At 40.4% G+C, this 23,504-nt stretch overlaps 2 long non-coding RNA genes across 15 annotated transcripts; both read right to left on the reverse strand.

The window, feature by feature from the left end:
• Positions 1-870: 870 nt before the first annotated feature.
• LOC108262603 (uncharacterized) lies at positions 871-19,335 on the reverse strand. Of its 14 annotated transcripts, none has more exons than XR_008395102.1 (14): positions 19,291-19,335; positions 19,005-19,139; positions 18,042-18,095; positions 17,827-17,942; positions 14,928-15,035; positions 14,738-14,838; positions 14,453-14,626; positions 13,899-14,235; positions 13,452-13,611; positions 3,480-8,404; positions 3,239-3,352; positions 2,885-3,059; positions 1,995-2,125; positions 871-961 (listed from the first exon to the last, which is right to left on the reverse strand). It is a non-coding gene; the product is annotated as an uncharacterized LOC108262603 (long non-coding RNA). The 14 variants fall into 14 exon arrangements; XR_008395101.1 differs by lacking the exon at positions 871-961 and adding an exon at positions 997-1,461; XR_008395097.1 differs by lacking the exon at positions 871-961 and adding an exon at positions 998-1,689.
• Positions 19,336-20,132: 797 nt separating this feature from the next.
• On the reverse strand, positions 20,133-22,885 carry LOC128630868 (uncharacterized). Its single transcript, XR_008395110.1, has 3 exons — positions 21,975-22,885; positions 20,631-21,851; positions 20,133-20,514 (listed from the first exon to the last, which is right to left on the reverse strand). It is a non-coding gene; the product is annotated as an uncharacterized LOC128630868 (long non-coding RNA).
• Between the last annotated feature and the right edge of the window lie 619 nt (positions 22,886-23,504).

The raw sequence follows: 23,504 nt of genomic DNA on the forward strand, positions 1-23,504 counted from the left end.
ATCATTTACACTCTATGGCACCTTTTTACGGTTTTGCTGTATGGGCTGTGTTCCAATTGATCTGTGTTTGATCATTTCCTCCCTTCGCTCAAACATTGTGTTTGAGAAGGCCTTCTTAGTTGAACGGTTGTTTTCCTCAGCTCTGGATTTAGCTGTAGGGCCCAGAGGTTTTTGGAGTTTGAAGAGGAGGCAATAAAAGATTTGGAACACAGCCCTGTTTTCCTTTCTGGGGTTCCCCGGCTTTTTCCGTCACCCGTCACCTCCTAGCCGAGCTCAATTCTGCTGCAGTTTTTTAGCCACAAGCTGCTGGTGCTTGACTTCTGAGGCCTTATCCTGTTAAGCTGCCACACTATGGCAAAAAGGAGAGTTCAGTATGCTGACTGTATGAGCTTCAGTTGAATGTGTATGTGGTCGAACTCTTGGTAGGACAGTCCAGTATATTACAGACGAACACAGACAAAAACATCCACAAGGCTTCTACTAAATATTGTTGAATGTCCGCTCGTATGCAACTCTCCAACAATGTCCTATCGAGAGTTTCAATCGATGTTTATAATCTCACCCAATGGGATTTTTTTACTCTGGTGTAATTTTCTTGACCATTTTAACGCAGCATCTCTGGTGTTACTTTTGTCAAAAATGTAGAACACCAGAGATGAGGCAATGACGACGTGATCTCATTCCTTCGTGTGTTTTTGCCTCAGATTCTGGCGACTGTTCAGACTCTGTTTGTAGCGAAATTTCAAATTCACAAATGCCTTGAACAACGTACATTTTCAACAATCCGTTTAAATCGACTGGTCCATTTCCGCTGCACGGTGGACTTGAAGGATGCACTGTGATCAGTGTGGCGACGTCTGGGAATCGAGTTACTGAAAAGGCCACGAGTTGGAGGTTACATTTAGTTTCTAAGGACATCTGGGCTCTTGGTGTCTTTTGGATAGGAACTGCAAAACTTTTTCTATAAGGGTGAAAACAGATGCATGCTTAGATTCTTCAGCTATAGACAGTTTATCTTGCTTACTGCATTGACGTATGAAGTTTGGACGGGTTCTGTAGAAAGAGATTAACATGAAGGGGGAAAAAAACAAAACAAAAAACAAGACTGAAAGTGAATTTGTCTTGAATTGTTTTATTAATTTTTTTCCATTCGGCTGTCAAAAGCTTCTTCAACTTGGCCACAAATCTAACAAAGCCAGGTACATTGTCAAGTATTGCCCCAAAATACCTCTATGGTAGATGGATGTGCTCACTGATCACTTGTACATGTGCTCATTCATACAATTATCCAATCAGCCAATCATATGGCAACACCACAATGTACAACATCAAGCAGGATCAGATGAAGAGCTTCAGTCAATATTCACATCAAACACCAGAATGTAATCCAGTTATTTTATCTGTGGCATGGTTGTAGATTCTAAGTGGTCTGGTTTGAGTATTCCAGAAACTGCGGCTCTCCTAGGATTTCCACACACACACACACACACACACACACACACACACACACACACACTTGTCTGAAAAACATCCGGTAAGTGGCAGTTCTCGGGGTGGAAACACGTTGTTGGCGAAAGGAGAATGGCCAGACTGGGTCAAGTTAATAGGACGGCCATGGTAACATCAAATAACCTCTCTTTACATACATGGTGAGCAGAAAAGCATCTCAGGATGCACAGCATGCCAAACCTTGAGAACAGTAGAAAACCTCATTGATCCAAGATCCATTTTTAAGTATTAAGGATTTATAAAATGTGACACTAGGTTACTTCTCTATAGTTAAAAAAATTGCAAACAGGAATGTGTGTGTGTGTGTGTGTGTGTGTGTGTGTGTGTGTGTGTGTGTGTGTGTGTGTGTGTGTGCCCGCTTCATACTCATCCACTCCCTACTTGTGCCCGAGTGTATTCATTGAGTAAAGACAGTGTGTGCTCTTAAATGTATGTATGTGTGTGTGTGCGCGTGTGTATTTAGACGGCAGTGTGAAGTGGTGTACCACTATGTGAGGAGGGAGAAGTATGCTCTGAGGATGAGGAGATGGAGCAGGATGACGTGGCCTCTCTCTGGAGCTCCTCCACGTTCTTCACGCAAAAACGGTAACTCTCTCAAATTCTGATGGAGCGGCATCTACATAATCAACAAAGCACACAAACATCAGTTTCGTTCTGGGACACCGATTTTCTAAATCATTCCATTCGCTTTCTATTTATTTATGTATCATTATTAAAAGATCAGTCATCAAGCCGGTGTAACCTTAATCTTTATCGCTAGCTGCTCCTGAAGTGTTTTGGAAATCGTTTCAGCCACGTCATGTTCACTCACCGTCCACTTTATTAGGAACACCTGTACGTTCATGTAGTTTTCTAACCAGCCAATCATGAAATATACAGGAATATAGAGGAATCACAAGAAAACTCCATTTCAACACACTTAAAAAAAAAAATAATCTCACAATGTTGGATTTGAGTTTGTAATGCAGTGAGCACAACCAAGGAGTGCATTTTAAAAAGAAAACTACAATGTTGTTGAAGACTGAAACCTGTACCTACAAACTAGAACTGAAAATGGAACCACTGAAGAGTCAACAGTGTCAGAGATCCTCGTGTGTCGAGTTCCACTGTGTACGGCACTTTTTATGCTTACCGACCCATTACTCCAGCTTTTGTGTTTGTTTTAGCTTTGTGCTGATAGAAATGGTTTTGTTTTTTTAAAGCAAACTTGGTGTTAAAACCCAGAAACATCTAGTAATAAAAAGGGACATTCATCATGTGTCTGAAGTGACACTGTTCAGTTATACAAGTAACTAGGTATTTTGGTATATATTGGAAACACTATTTTTGAGCATTTCCCCAGAATTTCATAGAGTGTGGTTTGCAGTATAAGCACCTGAGGTCTCATGCGTGGGTTCCAGCGCACATAATAACCCACCCAGAGCTCCAGATGTGTGAGACTGGCCAGTGGATACAGCACCTGGTTTTTACAGTCCACATAGAACGGATTAGTGAAGTCCTCCGGCTGACTGTTAACGTAGGACCACAGTGACCGTTTTACCCTGTACTTCCTAAAAACAAAAGAGAGAGAGAGACAGAGAGAGAGAGAGAGAGAGAGAGAGAGAGAGAGAGAGAGAGAGAGAGAGACAGAGAGAGAAGTCATAAGACACTTAGACAAATTCATTTCCATTCAGAAAAATCAAACAGGCTGGAAAGCCTCCACCCATTAGTGGAGAAACGTGGAGCGTACCTTTTCCATTCTCTCGTGCTCACTGCTGTAGAGGAATGTACCAAACAGGCAGCTGTAGGGGCGATCCAGGATGGGGATGAGAAAAAGCTCTTTGAACTCAGAAGCAGAAGGAAACTGAAAGAAAGAACACAAACACTGGGTTTAACAGTGTATAGTAAGATGCTTAAATGTGGATCTGCACAATAATGCCTGAACAGATAATCAGTCTTTGTTCAGTACGGAAATTATATTTAATTCTTACAATTAGAGTCCTCTTCAAAAGTATTGGAACATCAAGGCCAATTCACTTGCTTTTGCTGTATACTGAAGACATTTGGGTTTGAGATAAAAGACGAATATGAGACGATAGATCAGAATTTCAGCTTTCATTTCCTCATATTTACATCTAGACGTGTTACACAGCTTAAAATATGGCAGCTTTTTTGAAGCCATCCTATTCATTAACTGTTCAAAAATACTGGAACGAGTGACTGATGTTTTTTTCTTGCTGGCCAGGTGTACCTCGTTAAATGGACTTTAAAGAATGAATAGCTCTGAATGTCTTCTCTTGGTTTGAGCCCTGGGTTTCACCTGTGGAGACAGCATTTGTTGTTAAAAAGAATAAACTGACATGAAGACCAGAGAGCTGTCTATGGGAGAAAAGCAAGCCATTTTGAAGCTGCGAAAAGAGGAAAAACCGGTCTGAAATATTGCACAAACATGGGGCATAGCCAAAGAACAATTTGGAATGTCCTGGAAAAGAGAGTTAGTTCTCATTATGATCTCTTACTTTATAACATTAAAATAAAACAATAGTTCCCTCACAAGCCTCTCTTTCCCCACCCTAACTCTTGAAATGAATAAGACTTGCAATGTTACTGAGAAACTGGAAAGTGCAATGTCCTCTCTGCCGTGACACTGGAGAATACTTCCATAAAACTTCCATAAATAGATAACTTATAAATCTTAACTAGATCACAATGATCATACGTCTTTTTCTTTAAGTGACATGTTTATAATATGTTTACGATTAAGCTTAGAATATGTATTGCGTACGCCATACTAGACCCTGTGAAAGAGCTGTTACTATAGGAACGAGCACATCACTATAAAGCTGTAATTTCCCTTGCAGCTGGAATCAGAATCTTGCTGTTACAGAAATGTCTCCAACGCCTTCTGACCAATCAGATTGGAGAATTCAACAGTGTTGTGGTGTAAAGCATCAGTAGCTGACCTGTCTCATCATCTGCCACACACAGTCGATGAACTGCACAAAGAGAGGGGATCGTTCCGAGTTGGCGTGATTCTCATCTCCAAGGCCGACACGCTGAGAAACACACAGAGAGAGAAAGATGGGGTTAAATATACATGCGTTCACGCGCCCACACACAACCACGCCCTCACTGCTCATACGCACCGAGGCCAGCTTGTGTCCGAAGCTGATCCACTCCTTCTCGATCAGTACCTGGAACTTGTGTCCGAAGCTGAATCTAACTGATATCTGATATTATTGTGAATTATCTATATTTTACACTTTATTACCCCATATCTATCTAATTAATATATATATATATATATATATATATATATGGTAAATCGTGCACATCGGAGCAACTTCATCCCGACCATTGCCTGCCTTCAGGGGTGCTAAGGAGCTCCTCGACCATGCCCATGCAAGTTACATTTTCACTGGAGCTGGCGCGTCTACCGAGTTTTGGGAGTTTTCAGCCATGTTTAGGTCCTTAAAAACGACAAGAATGCATGAAATAAACAATAAACACCAGAAAATCAATAGGGCCCTGCACCTCCGGTGGTCACCAGAAGCGCTGCACCTTCGGTGCTCTGCCCCAATAATAAACAGCAGATCCAAAAGGGCTTTGCAGCAGCGGTGCTCGGGCCCTAAAAAGCAGAATAAAGCACCAACAGAAGACGCAGAAGCACAAAAGCGCAAAGGCAAGTAAGGATAATTACAGAAACGGTTACATTACAGAGATCCCCACAATGTGATCCATGACCACAGTAACATGACAAGAAGCTTCACCTCAGACCAGTCACCAATTGTTGTAGGAAGGTGAAAGTGGCTGCCTTAAAATATTTTTACCTCAAAGTGATTTGTAGCGCGCACGCTCACACACACACACACATGGTGGAAAGGGTGTAGCAAAAATCATGCAACTATTGTGGGAAAAAGAGGGGGAAAAAACCCTGATACTTTGTACCTGATGCATCATCTTTTATAATTGTGATTAATGGTCCATTAGAGAAGAAAAAATTCAGTTCCATTCTTTGATTACTTATTTGGCATACAGTGAATATTCACACTTTAAGGCCATGTGGAACAATTTCCAAAATGCATTTAAATGGGGTAAATTGTGTACATTGAACCGAGAGTACTAGACATGTTTGCTAAAAGCAACACAAAGGCTTTATTCACACTGCAGGAATTTTATATTGTGTGTTTAGATTTTTTCTTTTAGACAGACTGTTCAACTGCAAATTTGTTCTGGTGAATGACAGGCATTTAAAATCTTTCTGCAGAACTCTGTTGAAGATTCTGTACATCAGAGATTCATCTGAACTTCAACAAAACATTTCACATTTATAGAGTTCTGTCTACGGTCATCAAGTAATCACATTTATAAGTTTATTTATTACCTCTCCCCTCTGTTGGCTCAAATATAGCCTATTACCCAAAAACACTTAAAATTCAACATAGAAGCCAACACTCACATCTACCTCTGAGCCCAGTTGGAGATAGAAAAAAAAGACACCAGCCATGAGTGAGAAGAAGCAAGGGTCCAGATTTATTGTTCCGTTCCACCACACGAGATCCACACCGATGAGAATTCTCAGAAGTGATGAGCTTAAACTCCTGCATATCCTCCATACTGTCCTGCATATCCTACTATTCTGTTTTTTTATAGAGAGTTTCTCTATTACTATAAGATTATTAAAGTTATTCATGTGTGTGCATGTTGCGTCTACTTGCCCGCCCTTGACTGTACGAGCGTGTGTGTGTGTGTGTGTATTAGCACTCTTCAGCTCAGCTCGTATACCTCTTTTTGACTTTTTTGACTACTACTGCTCTTAAAGATCTTTAAAGTGTAATTCCAATTTGTCAATGTCCGCCTAATTCCGCTTCTATGTGTCTAGGTGCCCATCTTTTCTTCTTCTCCCCTTTGCTGGATGCTAGGTCTCCTTTATGTTTATTTTATGACATTTTTTATCCACAACACCTCCCTGATGGATATTTACACCCCCCCGTTGCCTCAGCAGAGGAAAAACCATCATTGAGGACAGCTCTCACCCTGGCTCTGATCTGTTGCCCTCAGGGAGATGTTACAGGTGCATCAGAACAAGGACTAATAGATTCAAGAATAGTTTTTTCCCCAAAAGCTATAATCATTCTAAACACACACATGTACTGATTTCACAGTATAGGTATATAGTGTCTCAGAACTGTGCATTTTATAGTACCCCCACTTAACCATAGTTAAGAGCCAAATCTCCACCATTCTGAAGGCATAAAGTACGTATTCATGTGTAAACAAACATTTGTTTTATCTATGGAAAATAAATGAACATTAGAACAGATTTACTTGTCTCTGACTGAACAAAGCAGGCCATATTAAACTGGGTTAAATATACAAATCCACACAGTTCACTAGTCCAATAGAATCTGTACAACACATTAGCATTACTTCTGCTCTCTTTAGACCCAGAAAATATAAAATACTTACTTTAGTATGAAATTTCTGTCGAGTGTCTACCATGGGGTCGGAATTTACGGTCTGTGAACACGTGCTGATTACACGTGCAGGAAAAGCAACCCACACGTGCAACCCTGACCGAGTGAGAACGACTCAAACGATTCAAGAAGAGGATTCTGAATCGGTTCATTTAAAGAATCATTACCAAAGCCGCTTATCTTACTTCGATGGTTTGATAACAACAGCCCGTCTTACAGAGTGCTGCAGGAATGAGTCGTGAAACCCAGAAACGAGTCAGCGTATTAGCACTTCCGTCAATGGGGTTTTGGGTTAAATGCCGGAAATAAGGTCTGTGGTGAACACAAGCTCAAGATGTTTTCACGTTTATCTCGACACACAGCCTAGTGAGAGACTTTTTATTATTTTAAGGTACATTTCCTGAAGAAAATGTGAGTGGTGCTTGCCGTGGCAAAATTCAGATCGGGTGCCAATACTTTTGAGAACTGCCCGTGAAGGGCGCCAATAGTTTTGAGAGCCGGACGCATAGGGCGCCAATAGATTTGACAGCCGGACGCATAGGGCGCCAACAGATTTGAGAGCCGGCCGCGTAGGGCGGCAAAAGATTTGAGAGGCGGCCGCGCAGGGCGCCAATACTTTTGAGAGGCGGAGATCTAAAAATAGTAGTGATACACAAGCTTGGTCACAGTCGTGTTGATTAAGGAAAGCTACAAGGTTACAGATGTGAGGTTCTGACCTTTACGGTACAGTGAGGATGAGCAGAACATCTACACAGCATGGAACTGTGAATAGACTCAGTGTCTGTGGACTCGTGTACACACAGTTTGGTGAGATTATGCTACAGGAACAGTCAAAATACACCATGGCCTTGAATGTTTTGGCCCTGTCGTAAACACTGAACAATCACAACTACTCTGTTGAGAGCGAGAAATGACCTCACAGAGTGCTGCGTGTTGACGTCCATTTTATATAGTTACTGTTTCTGATAGAAAATCGATCTCCCTCGTGCTCTCAATACTGCACTGTAACAGTGTGGGACAGAGACCCAAACAGCAAGGTGAAAATGATCTCTCTGCAAAACATGCGTAAAAGTCGTTTAAACAGATTACACAGGGTCTCTTTTTCCTGCAAGGGGTATGTCAACTTCCGACCAGAACTATATACCCACCCAGCTACCAACACGCACGCACACACGCGTGCACACACACTAATTCAGCCACTTAAAAACAGCAAGGACTTTTATAAACAATTAAAAATAGACTATAATATGAACATTTTAACAAATTAATAAATAGCGCAAAAAACACAGCAGTTAAAACACTGTAAATATCCTCCTTTATCAAAAGTCTGCTCTTGCGCCCACACTCTCGATCTGATGCCAGCTGGAGCCGCCTCTTCATGGACCCCTCGACCTCCATCTCTGCAGCTTTAGCCGTGAAGAGGTTTCTATGAACTGCAGCTTTGGAATAAAGCAACACATATCGTACAGTCATTATGAATCTTAAGCATTAATTACACTTATACTACAGTCAGTGTGAATACTGGATTCTGATTGGCTGGAAGGTGTGCATTATACAGTGAGGGAAAAAAAGTATTTGTTCCCCTGCTGATTTTGTACGTTTGCCCACTGACAAAGAAATGATCAGTCTATAATTTTAATGGTAGTTGTATTTGAACAGTGAGAGACAGAATAACAAAAAAAATCCAGAAAAACGCACGTCAAAAATTAAAAAATAAAAGACACCTGGGAGCCAGAAATCTTTCTGATTGAGAGGGGCTCAAATACTTTTACCTCATTAAAATGCAAATTAATTTATAACATTTTTGACGTGCGTTTTTCTGGATTTTTTTGTTGTTATTCTGTCTCTCACTGTTCAAATAAATCTACCATTAAAGTTATAGACGGATCATTTCTTTGTCAGTGGGCAAACGTACAAAATCAGCAGGGGATCAAATACTTTTTTCCCCTCACTGTAACTGTTTATTGCACAGGTAATTCCAGCCAGTTTGATCACCGTGATCATTCCTAAATCTTATCACACTACTTTATCTGTGTGTCTGATTTATTTCAGACAAAATTCCAGATCTAACCACCTAACTTATGGAAATTAAAGTTTATTTTAAACTACTTTTTTCTTTCCAGTTTCATTTTTATTGAACATTTCTCCTGAACACGTCTACATGTCAGCTGAACATCACCTTTTCTCTTCTCTCCTCCCCTCCCTTTCCCAAGGAAAACAAATTGAGCAACACACAGCAGTAAACATTCACAGGTTTTTCTTCTTTTTTCACTAACAAAGGAAAACAAAATTAAAAATGCAGAAAACCCGCCCCCTGCCTCATCATGGATACCCAATAACTGTCGCTGGTTATAAAGATATTGTAAAATCCAACAACAGGCACAAAAATTTAAGTGGGAAGTGTCTAACTCCATAAAGTATACAATAAAGGGATGCCCTTTATAAAAAAACTTGTCCGTACAACCATTCATCCTATATGTTATTTTCTCAAGTTTCAGAAAAAACATCACGCCCTTTAGCCGCTGGGAGATAGATGGGTATTTAGCAGACTTCCACTGCAACAGTAGGGAACGTCTTGCTATAAGGGATGTGAAAGCAAAAACATCCTTTTGTATCAAGCTCAATGGAACTGAGGCATCAGGAATCCCAAATACAGCAATCAATGGACAAGGATTTAAATCTACCCTGAGAATAGTGGACATGATGGTAAAAAAACAGTCCAAAAACCATGGAGATCTGGGCAGAAGAAAAACCTATGGCCAAGATGACAGGGAGAGCCATGGCATTTATCACACCTGTCCTCTACGTCCGGATACATCACAGAAAGTCTCGACTTGGACAGATGGACTCTGTGTAAAACTTTGAACTGTATAAGTCCAAGACGAGCACAGGAAGTGGTAGACTGTACCCTCCCTATAGCACGTTCCCAACACCCCTCACTTATCTGTACTCCTAACTCCGTTTCCCACGCATTCCTAACTTTGTTACACGACTCACTACCTAACGCCAGAATGAAATCATAAATCCTAGAAATCATTCCTCTCTGATGTGGATTGTTTGAAAACAAGCTTTCCCAAGATTGTTCAGGAGGCGCAGAGGGGAAATCAGGAAAACATCTAGAAACGAAATTCCGAATTTGAAAATACCGAAAAAAAATGCGTCACAGGGAGGTCATAAGTGGATGCCAGATTGGCAAAGCTATCGAACACACCTTCGTGATACAGATTTCTAACTTGTTCAATACCCTTGTCATCCCACACTGAGAATGTGGAGTCCAAACACGATGGAGGAAATAGATGGTTGTTGACTAAAGGACACAAAGAGGATGCACCTACAAATTTAAAGCGCCGTCTAAACTGATACCAAGTCATAAGTGTTGAGGACAACTAGATTATCAGTATATAGGGAGAGTTTTGTAGGTAAAGAGGAGTAAAGTAAAGCAGGTAAAGAGGATTCCCTACACGACAATAGTTCCAATTTAGACCAAGAAGATTCAGGAGATTTAACCCAGTAGCAGAGTTTATGGATGTGCGCAGCCCAGTAATAGAATTGAAAATTGGGTAATGCAAGTCCTCCACTAAGTCTACATTTCTGCAGTAATTTACTAACCCTTGGTGGCTTCCCTCCCCAAATAAAAGTACTAATTATCTTATCCAATGAATCGAAGAATGATTCTGGCAGAGAAAGAGGCACTTGCTGGAACAAGAAAAGAAACTTCGATAATATATTCATTTTGACGACATTGATCCTGACAATTAGAGAAAGGGGTAAGTTACCCCAATCTGAATGTTAGATTTAACCTTTGAGATAAGGGGAGTGAAGTTAGCTGATGAAAGATTAGATAAAGGACGTGTCATGTTGATACCTAGGTATTTAAACCCTTACTGACTAAATCGAAACGGTAAATCTGACTGTTGGAGAGAAAATGCTGCAGTATTGACAGGAAAACAGTCGCTTTTATCCAAGTTTAATTTATAACCAGAGACAACACCGAAGGATTCCAGAACACCCAAGACAGCAGGCATAGAGGCAACAGGATCGGTTACATACAATAACAAATCATCAGCATATAGCGACAATTTGTATTCTACACCGTATAGAACTATTCCTTTAAACAAGGGAGAAGATCTTAATGCGAGAGACAGAGGTTCGATAGCGACAGCAAAAAGCAGAGGGGATAAAGGACAACCTTGACGAGATCGTTTGTCTGAACCCTGGCATTAGGGGTTGAGTAAAGGAGGCTAATCCAAGAAATAAACTCATCCCCAAATCCGAACTTCCTCAAGACTGCAAACAAATACTCCCACTCAACCCTATCAAATGCTTTTTTCAGCATCTAATGAAATCACAATCTCAGGAAGCACTGCCGAATGCTTTGAATAAATTATATTAAAGAGCGTACGGGTATTGAAAAACATCTGACGTCCCTTTATAAAACCCTTCTGCTCTTCACATATAATATAAGGGATAATGTCCTCTAAACGAGATGCCATTACTTTCACCAACACCTTTACATCTGCATTAAGCAGAGACAGCGGCCTATAAGAACCACAGGAGGTTGGATCCTTACCCTCCTTAAGAAGCAGAACTATCGTGGCTTGTGTCAGAGTCAGAGGCAAAGACACATTCCAAGGATTCGTTGAACACAGATAAAAGCAATGGAGCTAATTTTCCAATAAACATTTTAAACAATTCAACTGGAGACCCGTCCGGGCCAGGAGCTTTGTTAGATTGCATAGTTTTAACTGAATTCAAATTTCTTGAAGAGAGTGGGGAGTCCAGTTGCATGGCAGTATTCGAATCACTAACAGGGTTACAAAGGTCTTGAAGAAATGCATTCACTTTAGTATCGTCTGCAGGAAATTCAGATTTATAAGGTGAAGAGTAAAACCATTTAAAAGTAGCATTAATTTCCATGGGCTCTGTAGTGACGATATTATGAGTGTTTTTAACACTAGGTATGAGACGGGAAGCGGCCTGTCGCCGTAGCTGACGTGCCAGTAAACGAGTCGGCTCGTCGCCATGTTCATAATATGAACCAGGAGTACGTAACAAGCAGCGTTCCGCCTCTTTAGTCGAAATAAGATTGAATTCTGCCTGTAAGTCGATTCGCTGTTTAAGAAGTTCTGGAGAGGGGTTCAACGCACATCTTTGATCGAGACTACTGATCGCAGATGTAAGTTCATTAACCCTAGCAGTGCGCTTTTAATTACAGAGAGTGGAGTAAGAAATAATCTGCCCTCTGATATAGGATTTAAGTGTCTCCCATAACAATGAATAAGAGGTGGAGTCATTCTGACTGAAGAAAAGAAAGTCATCCATAGAAGTAGAAATGAACTCACAGAATTCACTGTCTGCTAAAAGAAGAGAATTAAATCTCCAAGGCGGTGGGCTACGTTTATAAATAGAAAGATGAATATCTAATTCATGATCGCATGGTCAGAAATTACAATACCCAAATAGTCAGAAGAAACTACACAAGAATCAAGAGTGCTGTCTATAAAAAATAATCAATCCTCGAATAGGATTTCAATAGGATAGCACCTGGGAGAAGAAAGAAAACTTTTTAAGAGCAGAGTTACGGGATCTCCAGGGATCAACGAGACCGTTCTGACTCATAAAATCGGAAAATGTTTTAGACATAGCAGATTGATTCAGAGTACGGGGATTAGACCGATCAAAGTTTTGGTGAATTACACAGTTTAAATCTCCACCGAAAATCTACAGGTGAGTATTTAAAAAGGGAGATTGCTCAACAATCTATTAGCAAATTCCACATCATCAAAGTTTGGAGCGTGTACATTTACCAACAACACCCGTCTTTGCATCAGAGTACCAGCAACTATAATATATCTACCGTTCACATCAGCAACAACGTTAGTGGAGGAAAACTGTGACCTTTTGTCAATTAAAATAGCGACCCCTCTTGCTTTCGAATTAAAGTTCGAGTGGAACACTTGACTCACCCAAGGGCAGAGTAACCTTTGATGATCTTTAATACTTTAAGACGTAGGTGCGTCTCCTGTAAAAATACTATATTGAAGTTTAAATGTTTCAAATGTATAAAATCCTTAGATGTCTTGACAGGATTACCCATACCTCTGACGTTCCAACTAATAAATCTTAAAGGCGTGCCTGTCCCAGCTATGCTGGGATCCATATGACTACTAACCATTTAAATAAAGTAAACCAGAGAAATATAAATAGCCAATTAGAGCCGAAGTGGGACCTCCCAAAGTTTATTTTAAACTTCTAATCAAAGTTTGCACTTCTAAACCAATGACAGCTTTAACGTTATTAATTGTGGAAAGACCATGGTATAGGCGGGGTAATCCATGGCTAGGTGTGCATTAAACGATTTGAACGAGTGGTTCTTTTCCTCCACATCATGCATTAAAATCGTTTAATGCACATCTAGCCGTGGATTACCCCTTACATATCATCTTAGAGAGACAGCTAATTCTGTATGTAAACAGATATACTTACCAATCATGACCTCTCCGAGTTGGAGAGCGGACAGTGAAGTCTTTCCATTGACTCCCCTCCAATTGAGATTCTTTTCCAGGGAGTTAGCAATCACCCTCTTCAATATGCGCCAGGTGCAGTCACGCACATACACCCCGTCAATAAGCGCCAACCAGTTTACCTGAAACCGATTTAAAAAATAATATACACTAGTATAAAAACAAATAATTAATAAGCATGTATTGCCTCGTCAACTGTGTCAGTGCTTCTCACTACTCCTGCAGTTACCCTGCCCTGTGTGTTTTCCATCTCTACTAAAGAGTAGGTCATAACTGTTCCCTCATATCAAAGTGGTGTTCAGTGTTGTGCTTTGAGTACGAGTGTGTCACCTTGAGAAAACAGAAATGCTCTCAGTAGCTGTGTAATTGTGCAAGTAGTTGTTAACAAATAGGAAAAAAAAACTCTCACCAGATTTTGCTTGTAATCTGGGCTCTGTTGCATCCTTTGCTCCAGACTACGCAGTTGAGGAAGGTCTTGCAGGGGCAGTAAATCTTCATCAATATCCAAAGGCTGCACCTGGACCTCCTGTTAGTGTGCACACACACAAACACACACACACACACACACACACACACAGGAGCCACTGCTTCTTTTTTATTTGTGCACTGAAAGTGAAAGAGGCGGAACAGACACCTCGGTGATATTGACGATAAAGACAGGGTTAGACGGAAGGTTCTCCAACTCAATGGAGCTGCTCAGAACCCTGACAGGGCTCACTGACTGATTCTGAAAATCCACATTCACCCTGAGAGACACACACACACACACACACACACACACACAGTGAGTGAGAGAGACACAGAGAGAGAGACCTGTAACAGAACAGCACTAATGTACAGAACATCATCTAAACATCACACTGTCTAGGGGATGTGGTCACATGACTACTCTCACTTAAAATGTAACCATGACTCATCTGATGATGCTCGCTGCAGTGTGTGTGTGTGTGTGTGTGTGTGTACCGTGTATATCTGAGGTGTGAGATACACTACCCCCCTGCCCAAGTCTCCACCTCTCCAGCGGATTAAACGTTGAGATGGAGAGGAAGTCTCTGCTGCGTGAGGAGGAGAGACAGAGAGACCTCTGGGAGAACGCCAGAACCTCTCATTGACGAGCGGTAGAACTCTACATAGGCCCTGATACACACAGACCCACAATACATGTTTATAGAAAATCACAATTAAACACACACACACACACACACACACACACACACACACACACACACACAGTGGTGTCACACACACCTGGAGCTGTCAAAGGAGATGGATTTGATTTAACCACAGTGTCTGAAGAGAGACTGGAGCTGTTTATAGTAGAGGAATGCAAATGGAGGGAGATTACACACCTGAGAGAGAGAGAGAGGGAGGGAGAGAGAGAAATATTATTAATAATAATAATAATAATCCCCTAGTTAAATGGAACCTGACTGAATACCACTATGGTGGTCCTGGGGTCGTTTCCATAGAGTTCCTTGGAGGCGAGCTCCTCGTCCACAGTTCCCTGGAGGAAGCAGTTCGGATAAAATGCGCCTGCAATCGCCACCTGAACAATGGAAACATCACTGATACTTAATAATTATTATTATTTATTTTCTGCAGGAGTAAGTTACACTTCTTGGACTTTGTCGTCATGGTGACAATTTTAAACTCTGCATTTGCAATTTTACTTTGGATGCTTGTGCTTCTAAGGCTGCGAATTATGACTAATATTTATATTTACTGTACATCAGGGGTGCCCACACTTTTTTGACTTGTGAGCTACTTTTAACATGACCAGTCAAAGAGATCTACCTACACTAAAAATGCTAAAATTTTACTCTGACGATGTGCACTGAATAGAATCAGCCAGGGTTGCATAGTCCGGACAGTAGCTGCTGGTAGCCAGCCTCAAGCAGGCCTCCAAATGATGATCAGTCATTGTGGAACGGTATTTGGACTTAATGATCTTCATGAGGGAAAAGGCTGACTCACATAAATAAGTAGAGCCAAATAATGCAGTCAAGGAGGTGGCACATTTCCTCATGTTTGGGTACTTTTCCCCTGTGAGTAAGTTCCAGAACTGTCCATGAGCCCTGGACTTCAGCTGAATGTCAGTCTGTAGTTTCAAAAAATCTCATCCTCCACTTCAGACGAGTTCAGGTGAAACAGCGCTGCAATTTTCGATGCGAGTGAATCAACCTCAACATTGTCCCTAAACGGGTAGCACATGAATGTGGCGAATGCCTCCAATAAAGCGAAGTCTTGAAAGCGTCTGTCAAACTCTGACCGACAGCTGTCAATCTGCTCCGTGTACCGTGCAATGTTAAACTGCGCACAAGCCTCCCGCTGCGTCTCCAGATCTGACGCGAGGTTTTGGAAGTTCCCAAAAACATGGTGCTGCAGCTTTGAAAACAGAAGTTGCATTTTCTGTTTAAAGGCATTAACTGCCTTTAATTTTTGTCTTTTCCTTGCAGCTCCAAATTAAGTTGGTTAGATCGGTTAAAAATGCTCGGTTAAAAAAGTCCAGCAACCACTGATCATCATTGACTTGGGTGTATTCTGCATGTTTAACAGCAAAAAGAAACTCGCTTATCTCCGGACAGAGCTCTCGAAATCTCTGCAGGAATTTACCCCTACTAAGCCGTCTCACGTCAGTGTGTAGCAGGAGCTGATTGGTCGTAGTCTGCCTTCTCCAGATGCGCACGGAACAGCCGTCTTTGAAGTGAACTAGCACGTATAGAACAGGCGATCTTTGTTTCAACATCCATGATCTCTTTCACGTTTAGCATTCTTGTGCATAAGGCTTGTTGGTGTATTATGCAGTTGTTGGCTCAAATTTAGCCTATTACCCAAAAACATTTAAAACTCAACTTAAAAGCCAATAAATACTCACATCTACCTCTGAGACCAGTTGGAGATGGAAAAAATACACCAGCCGTGAGTGAGAAGAAGCAAGGGTCCAGCTTTATTGTTCCATTCCACCACACGAGATCCACACCGATGAGAATTCTCAGAAGTGATCCCAATACCCTGAGCTTAAGCTCCAGTTTTTATACTGTATTTACACACTAGATAACGATAACCCATATGTTTCCAGAAAAGGCCTATTTCACTTACACATAGAATCAGAACCCAGGCATTTCTAATAACCCAGAAAATAAAAACCCAGCGTTTTGAATTACATAGAGAATCAGAAACCAGGATTCTCATTTACCTTAGGTGGTCAGAAACCAGGATTCTCAATTACCTAGTTAAATAAAATGACGTAGACAAGACGACTAAACAACCGGGAGGGACCTTGGTCTTATCGTTATCTCTGAGGGGGGGGGCAGTTTGACCCAGCCACCCTTATAACTGGCTCCTCATGGTTCTTTCTTAAAATTAAGGCCTTCCTTGCGAGCCAAGAACCCTCACCATTTGAGTCATGAGTAAGTTTACATTTTCCTGTATTTCTAGTTTATAATTTATTTTCATATTTGCACTATATTTCTTATTTTATATATATTTATACTACTTGAAAAGCGGTTTACTGTACTTCCAACTTCTTAATATCATTACAGTTCTACTGTCCTGCATATCCTACTATTCTGTTTTTAATAGAGTTTCTCTATTACTATAAGATTTTATTAAAGTTATTCATGTGTGTGTATGTATGTTGTGTCTACTTGCCCGCCCTTGACTGTACGAGCGTGTGTGTGTGTGTGTATTAGCACTCCTCAGCTCAGCTCGTATACCTCTTTTTGGCTTTTTTTGACTACTACTGCTCTTAAAGATCTTTAAAGTGTAATTCCAATCCGTCAATGTCCGCCTAATCCCGCTTCTATGTGTCTAGGTGCCCGTTTTTTTCTTCTTCTCCCTTTTGCTGGATGCTAGGTCTCCCTTATGTTTATTTTATGACATTTTTTATCCACAACACAGTGGTAGTTAAAGAAGTCAGGGAAAGCATCGTCTTCCCTGCACTTGGCAATGAATCCATTTGCACTGCTCAACCACTGACTGATATCAATTTGCACACTGGAGCTGGGTTTTGTCAATGAATTCTTTAAAAGACTGAAAAATGTCCTCTCCCCACGATTTCGCTTGCTAGCCTTTAGCACTGGCGCGCTTGATCGCACACGTGTGGTGAGAGAAAAGACGAGATCTCAGACTGGCTGCCCTGTACGTCAACTAACTACGTCAACTAGCGATCTACCTGCACTTCCTTTGCGATCGACCAGTCGATCGCGATCGACATATTGGGCACCCCTGCTGTATATATTTTGACCTGAAGAAAAAAGCCTCTTTATACACATATGCTGTTAAACTACACCTGCTCTACTCGTGTGTGTGTGTGTGTGTGTGTGTGTGTGTGTTACCTGCACTATGAATTTCTGTGCGTGCGTGCTGGTGTAGTCAGAGGGAAAAGTTTCGCTGATGTGCATGTTGAATTGTGACACTCAATTCTTCAGATCCTCAAACAACTCGGCCACCTCTAACACACACACACCAGAAATGATAGTTAGGGATCTGTGTCGAGAAGTGTGTGTATAGATGTGTGCGAGTGAGTGAGTGAGAGAGTGAGAGTCATAACCTCTTGTATCCGTTTGATCTGAATGCAGTTCTCTTTGCCCCACTCCAGCTCATCCTAAAACACACACACACACATCAGTACCACTTTATTTATTTCTATAATCCAACACGTTATAATTCAACATAACTGTCACAATCTCCTGCCTCCCATACGCCGTGTACCAGTTTAATCTATTTCCTTATTTGGTCAGTGCTTTCTGTTCTTATTTCGATGTCCTCTCTCTGACTGGTTCCTATTTCTTAAATTGTGCACTCTATCTGTACACTACACACTTGACCATCGAACATCTGGATATTTGAAGAGCACACACACACACACACACACACACACACACACACACACACACACACACACACACACACACACACACACACAACCTGCGTGAAGTTGGCCCCCCCACCAACACAAAACATCGGCAGAATAGTTTGTGCTGGTTTGTGCCGTAAAAATTTTCGTTTGTGCTGCTTCAGTTCTGGAGATATTAAAAGAATATTTATAGGTCATTCTGGGGTCACTCGAACCCCCACATGCTCCAAATTCACCCCAAATGGTCTCAATAATAATAATAATAATAATAATAATTCAAAAGAAGAGAACTATAGCGCCTTAACCCACACTGCGCATGCGCGAAGCCGGATGACTCAGCCATTAAACTAGTAAAAGAGCTCTAATTAGCCAGTGAAGCTAAATGTCGTCCTGCCACGTCCACTTATAAAAGTAAATCATGCAGTATTCTCAGACTGGGCAGTTATTGACAGAGTGAATTCATCGTTTTAAATAGAATCAAAAATAACATCGACCTATTTGCTAATCACATTTCGAATAGCTTGCTCATTAATTACACTGCGCATGCGTGGACTGGACTGCCTCCTCAAAAGCTAGCACCGCTAGTATATTTGTATAATATTAACATTAATACTGAACCAGAGTGAATAAAAAAAGTTTTAAAATGTTATTTCTCACTTCTCCTCCTCTTGTTCTTCTTCTCCGTGCGGGTGTGAGTTATCTTTGGTCGGTTCCTCGGTGATTCGGTCATTAGTGAACCGAGCTCCGAGAGTGAATCAGTGCGCCGTCACCGCCTGCTTCATACTGATACACCTGAAACACAGGTGTTAACACCGTTAACTACACACATACACACAATACAGCAAAAACCAGAACGGGTTCGGTTACACAGAACCGAATAAACTCACTTTAGTTTGGGTCCAAACGGGCCAGAACTAACACTAACACCGCTTTCTGCTCCTACCTTCGACTTCTCGCGTTCGTGGTGACGTCACCAACGTAACGGCCGTTGACGTAAATTTGAATCTTTGAGGAGAAAATAAAATAAAATAAACCCAAATATTATTTCATAAAAAGCTTCATTATTCTCTTCTTCTTAAACACGATAGAGGATAAGATATACAAATACATAAAAAAAACAGCTTTATCATTATTTTAAATCAAATCCACTTTAAAAGTGCTCCTAATTACATTTTAATTAAAAATATACTTCATCTTACTCTTGTTTAATTAAATTTTTTAAATTAATATTTAATTCATCGATGATTGTAGACGTGTTGAGGTTTCACGTTCTTTGTGCTTTATTATCATAAATATACACTTTGTTTAAACTTTTGAGTTTGGACACAAAATATAAACATTCCTCATGAATCCAGAACATTCATTTGTTTATTATTTAGAAAGTAATAATTAAACAGCTGAATAAAATGATCAGGTTAATCACTTGCAACATTTAGGATATGAATTTCTTGTATTGAGAGAGGTTTTTAATTATACACAGATATAAATAGATGTTGTTTATTTGTAGTTTTCATATTTGACTCAGTACATTACACCACATTTATTTAATCAACTATTTATCAAGTTTTTTCAATATTGAACTGAATGATTGTTCAATATCAATAAAAATCTTCAAATAATCTTTCAACACCATCAATACATCTCATCAGTAAATAAAAATCTACATTTATCCAGCTGATCTATTGACTGGTTTATTGAAAGTTTTACAGCTTCGGCAGGTAAAGAAGCCATGGCTTTAATCTGATCGTCTGATTTCTAATGATAATTAAATGACAAAATACAGAATTAAAGAATATCTTTATTTAAATTCAAAATCACGAATCATTTAAAAATATGGACTACAAGTCATTTCTACAAGTGTTCATACAGACAGAAAGAACAGAGATGAAACGGATTTAACAGATACAGGACAATTAGGACAAGGAAAGTGAGAGAACTAGAATTATCATTTTTTTATTTTTATTTTTTTTTAAATTACAACTGTGTTCAAGATCACAGCAAAAAGACAGTAGAGGAAACAAAGGGAAAAAATATTTCACATTTCCTGTTTAAATTCAACAGTAAAATCTCATGAACTGAAGACATCGTGACTTTTTGAAACCGGTCGTTACATTTTTGAGTCAAACGGAGCAGGTAGTGATGAAGAAGCTGCCTCGAAAGATCATTTCTTTTCCTCGAAGAGTAAAAAAAAAAAAAAAAAACATGAAATCCTAAATGCATGAAAAATAAACTATGTACATTTTATGTCTAATTACAGTGAACCCTACAGAGAGTGAAGCTCACAGAGGCAAAGTGTTCACGCTACAGCAAATTTCACCGGTTGACGCTAAACTCGCTCACTTAGAAGGTGCGTTTCTCTGTCCTGGGATATTCCTAGCACTGTGTGAAAGCTCCTGAGATGTCCAGCATGGAGACGTGTGTGTATGTTGATGTGTACACAGTACCAATGGTCAGGATGTACTGTTGTGTCCGAGTTTCTCGTTCTCCTGAAAAACACACGTGCGCGCGCACGCACACACATACACACACACACACACACGCACACACACACACACAATGGAATTGTAAAGCAAAACATTGGAATATATATCTTAATCACATCTCATAGTCCTTTTATAGAGTCTGAATCAGTTTGACTGATTCATTTCGAGTTTATTCAGAGTCGAATCACTTTCTAGTGAGAATCAAATACTCATCTCAGTCTAGTTCGTTTGGAAGTGTGCGACTCTCACTAGAAAATTATTCGACTCCGAATCGTCTCGAAACGAATCAAAACCGATTCAGACTGGACAAATGGACTAATAGAAGAGAAAGAGCAACAGGAAAGAGGACAGCCTTCCTGCTGAAAGCAAACCGGATCAGAACCTTACATTAGATTGTTTTCTATATTTTAAATCAGTTGTGTTGTTTTTCTTCTTTCTGCACTCGATTGAGGAAACACAGCAATGATAAATAAATAAATAAATTTATCTGTCCAGCTTCCTCCTCTTCGTCCCACAGAATGACGTGTGGGTGACGGATTGACGGATTTAAAAAAAGATGTCTGGGCAAACTGTGACCTCCTCGAGTTAAAAGTGAGCATCCAAGGAAATTTAATGTGTTAACTGCACTACATTCTGCAGTCACAGCACCAGAAAAAATATGTTCATCTACTGTACATGTTAACACACAAAACAAGCTTTTGAGTATTAGTTACCCTGTCTTACTGTACAAGGCACCTGCAAATAATAAAGCAAGTAATTAAAAGTTCATCTATCATTTCACTTCCACTAATCAGTCTTTTGACCAGTCTAAAAATAAAAAGACTAAAAAGAAACAGACTTAGCAAGAAGAACTGAAGATATGTGGATGATGATGTCTCAGTTCCACCGCAGCTTCAACAGCCCTGGATCTTCTCCTTTAAAGCTTGGAGAAGGGCACGTCTTTCGGACTCTTCTTTTCCAGGGCTGCCTGCGCTGACTTCATAAGATCCTGTGTCTGCAGCATGTTCATGTTCCAAGTAGCCTGGAGACGCAGAGGAGAAATCTCAGTTTTCGACCGCTCTACTTTGTGTTTGTGGCCATACTGTGTGTGCATGGGTCTACCTTGAGGCAAAAAATGCTTTTCATGTCTTAAGCAGGTTCTTACCATGTAGTCTAGGCTCTCAGTCACACTGTGGTCTCAGGAGTAGAGGAGGTTGATTTTGGTTCCTTGGACAGCCACGCGACTCCGGCCTGCAATCTCACCTGCTATTTCCAGAGCTCCAGCAATCATTGACTATCAGGGAACACACGACTGCAGAGATGAAGAACAGAACACACACTTGCCTTCATTTATACTAAATAATAAAGCTACATGAAAAAAATACACGGTACAACCCAAAGTCACATTCTTCTGTTATCATTCCATATCTTCCATGTGTCAGTCCAGAATTTCATCTTTTTGTGATCACAGAAATTAACGCAAAATCAAGAAACTCCACAATATTCAGAGGAGCTTCCACTTTTTCAAAGTCTCTGCAGATTTGGGCCAAAACATGTCATGACACGTCATCACCACAACAGGCCTTCAGCACAGGTTACTCTACTTCCTGAAAAAGTGCAGACCCGGATACAAGTTACGTTCACATTCATGGGACAATTCACATTCACAGTTCCATTGTAACTGAACTCGGACCACCTTCTACAGGTAGTCTCGGGTTCGGTACCGCAGTGCACTTCCCAGTCCACATTACGACGGTCACATTACCAACTTTTCATGCAAACTGCTCTGTGTTGGACTAAACATCCAGTGGGAAAGCCCACTAGAAGAGCTACACTGCAGAATTTTTCTGTCGAAAAATGAACAAATTTCAGGTTTTGTAGCTCTTCTTTGATAAATGACAAGATGGTAATATCATAAAATAGTTCATCATAAAACTTTGTATTAAAACCAGACATCTGATGCTCACTGTGGTTTATTTAATCTTCAACAAACTGCAAATGTAAATAATTGTTCAGAGTGTGCCCCCTTGTGGTCAACTCTTTCATAGGGGCTTGTATGAGTCAGAACAATCAGCCCATTCTTATCTTCTCATCAGTTACTATCTCTATATATGATCATATGGACAAAAATAGCTTGTTTACAGATCTTGGTGTAAACATGTAAGCAAGCAATGTATGGCAAGTTAATGTTCCTCATACCTTCACCTGAAACCAGGCATCCTGTGTGCACAGATGAATATCACAGGCTGTGATTAGATCCACTCCTGCGAAAGAAGAAATCAGATCCACAAAAAAAAAAAACTTAGTAATTCAGTCTCCTGCAGCTAAAAGCCCCAGTAAAAGATAACTCTCTGATGGTTAAAGCTTTGCAGGAAAAGTGACAGCAAACAATATGGATGGAACTTCCCAGAGTTGTGGTGAGTGTATGAGATGATGGTACTTAACAGTCCCAACAGACCTGCTTATACACAACCGCCATGCACTGCCACCACCACGGGCTTTGGGCACTGCAGACACATCAAACACAAAGTTCAGTTTATATACCACAATGTATTACTCTAATAGGTTATTGATTGTACAAATACTACATGCATGTAGAACCCCTACATGCTTTGTGTTTAATTTATGTAAGGAATAAACATACGGTTATAGGAAAACAGTCAACAATCCAATGAAGTGGAGTGACCGTTATCAC

This window comes from Ictalurus punctatus, unplaced genomic scaffold, assembly GCF_001660625.3.
Source record: "Ictalurus punctatus breed USDA103 unplaced genomic scaffold, Coco_2.0 Super-Scaffold_100068, whole genome shotgun sequence".
Taxonomy (NCBI): Eukaryota; Metazoa; Chordata; class Actinopteri; order Siluriformes; family Ictaluridae; genus Ictalurus; species Ictalurus punctatus.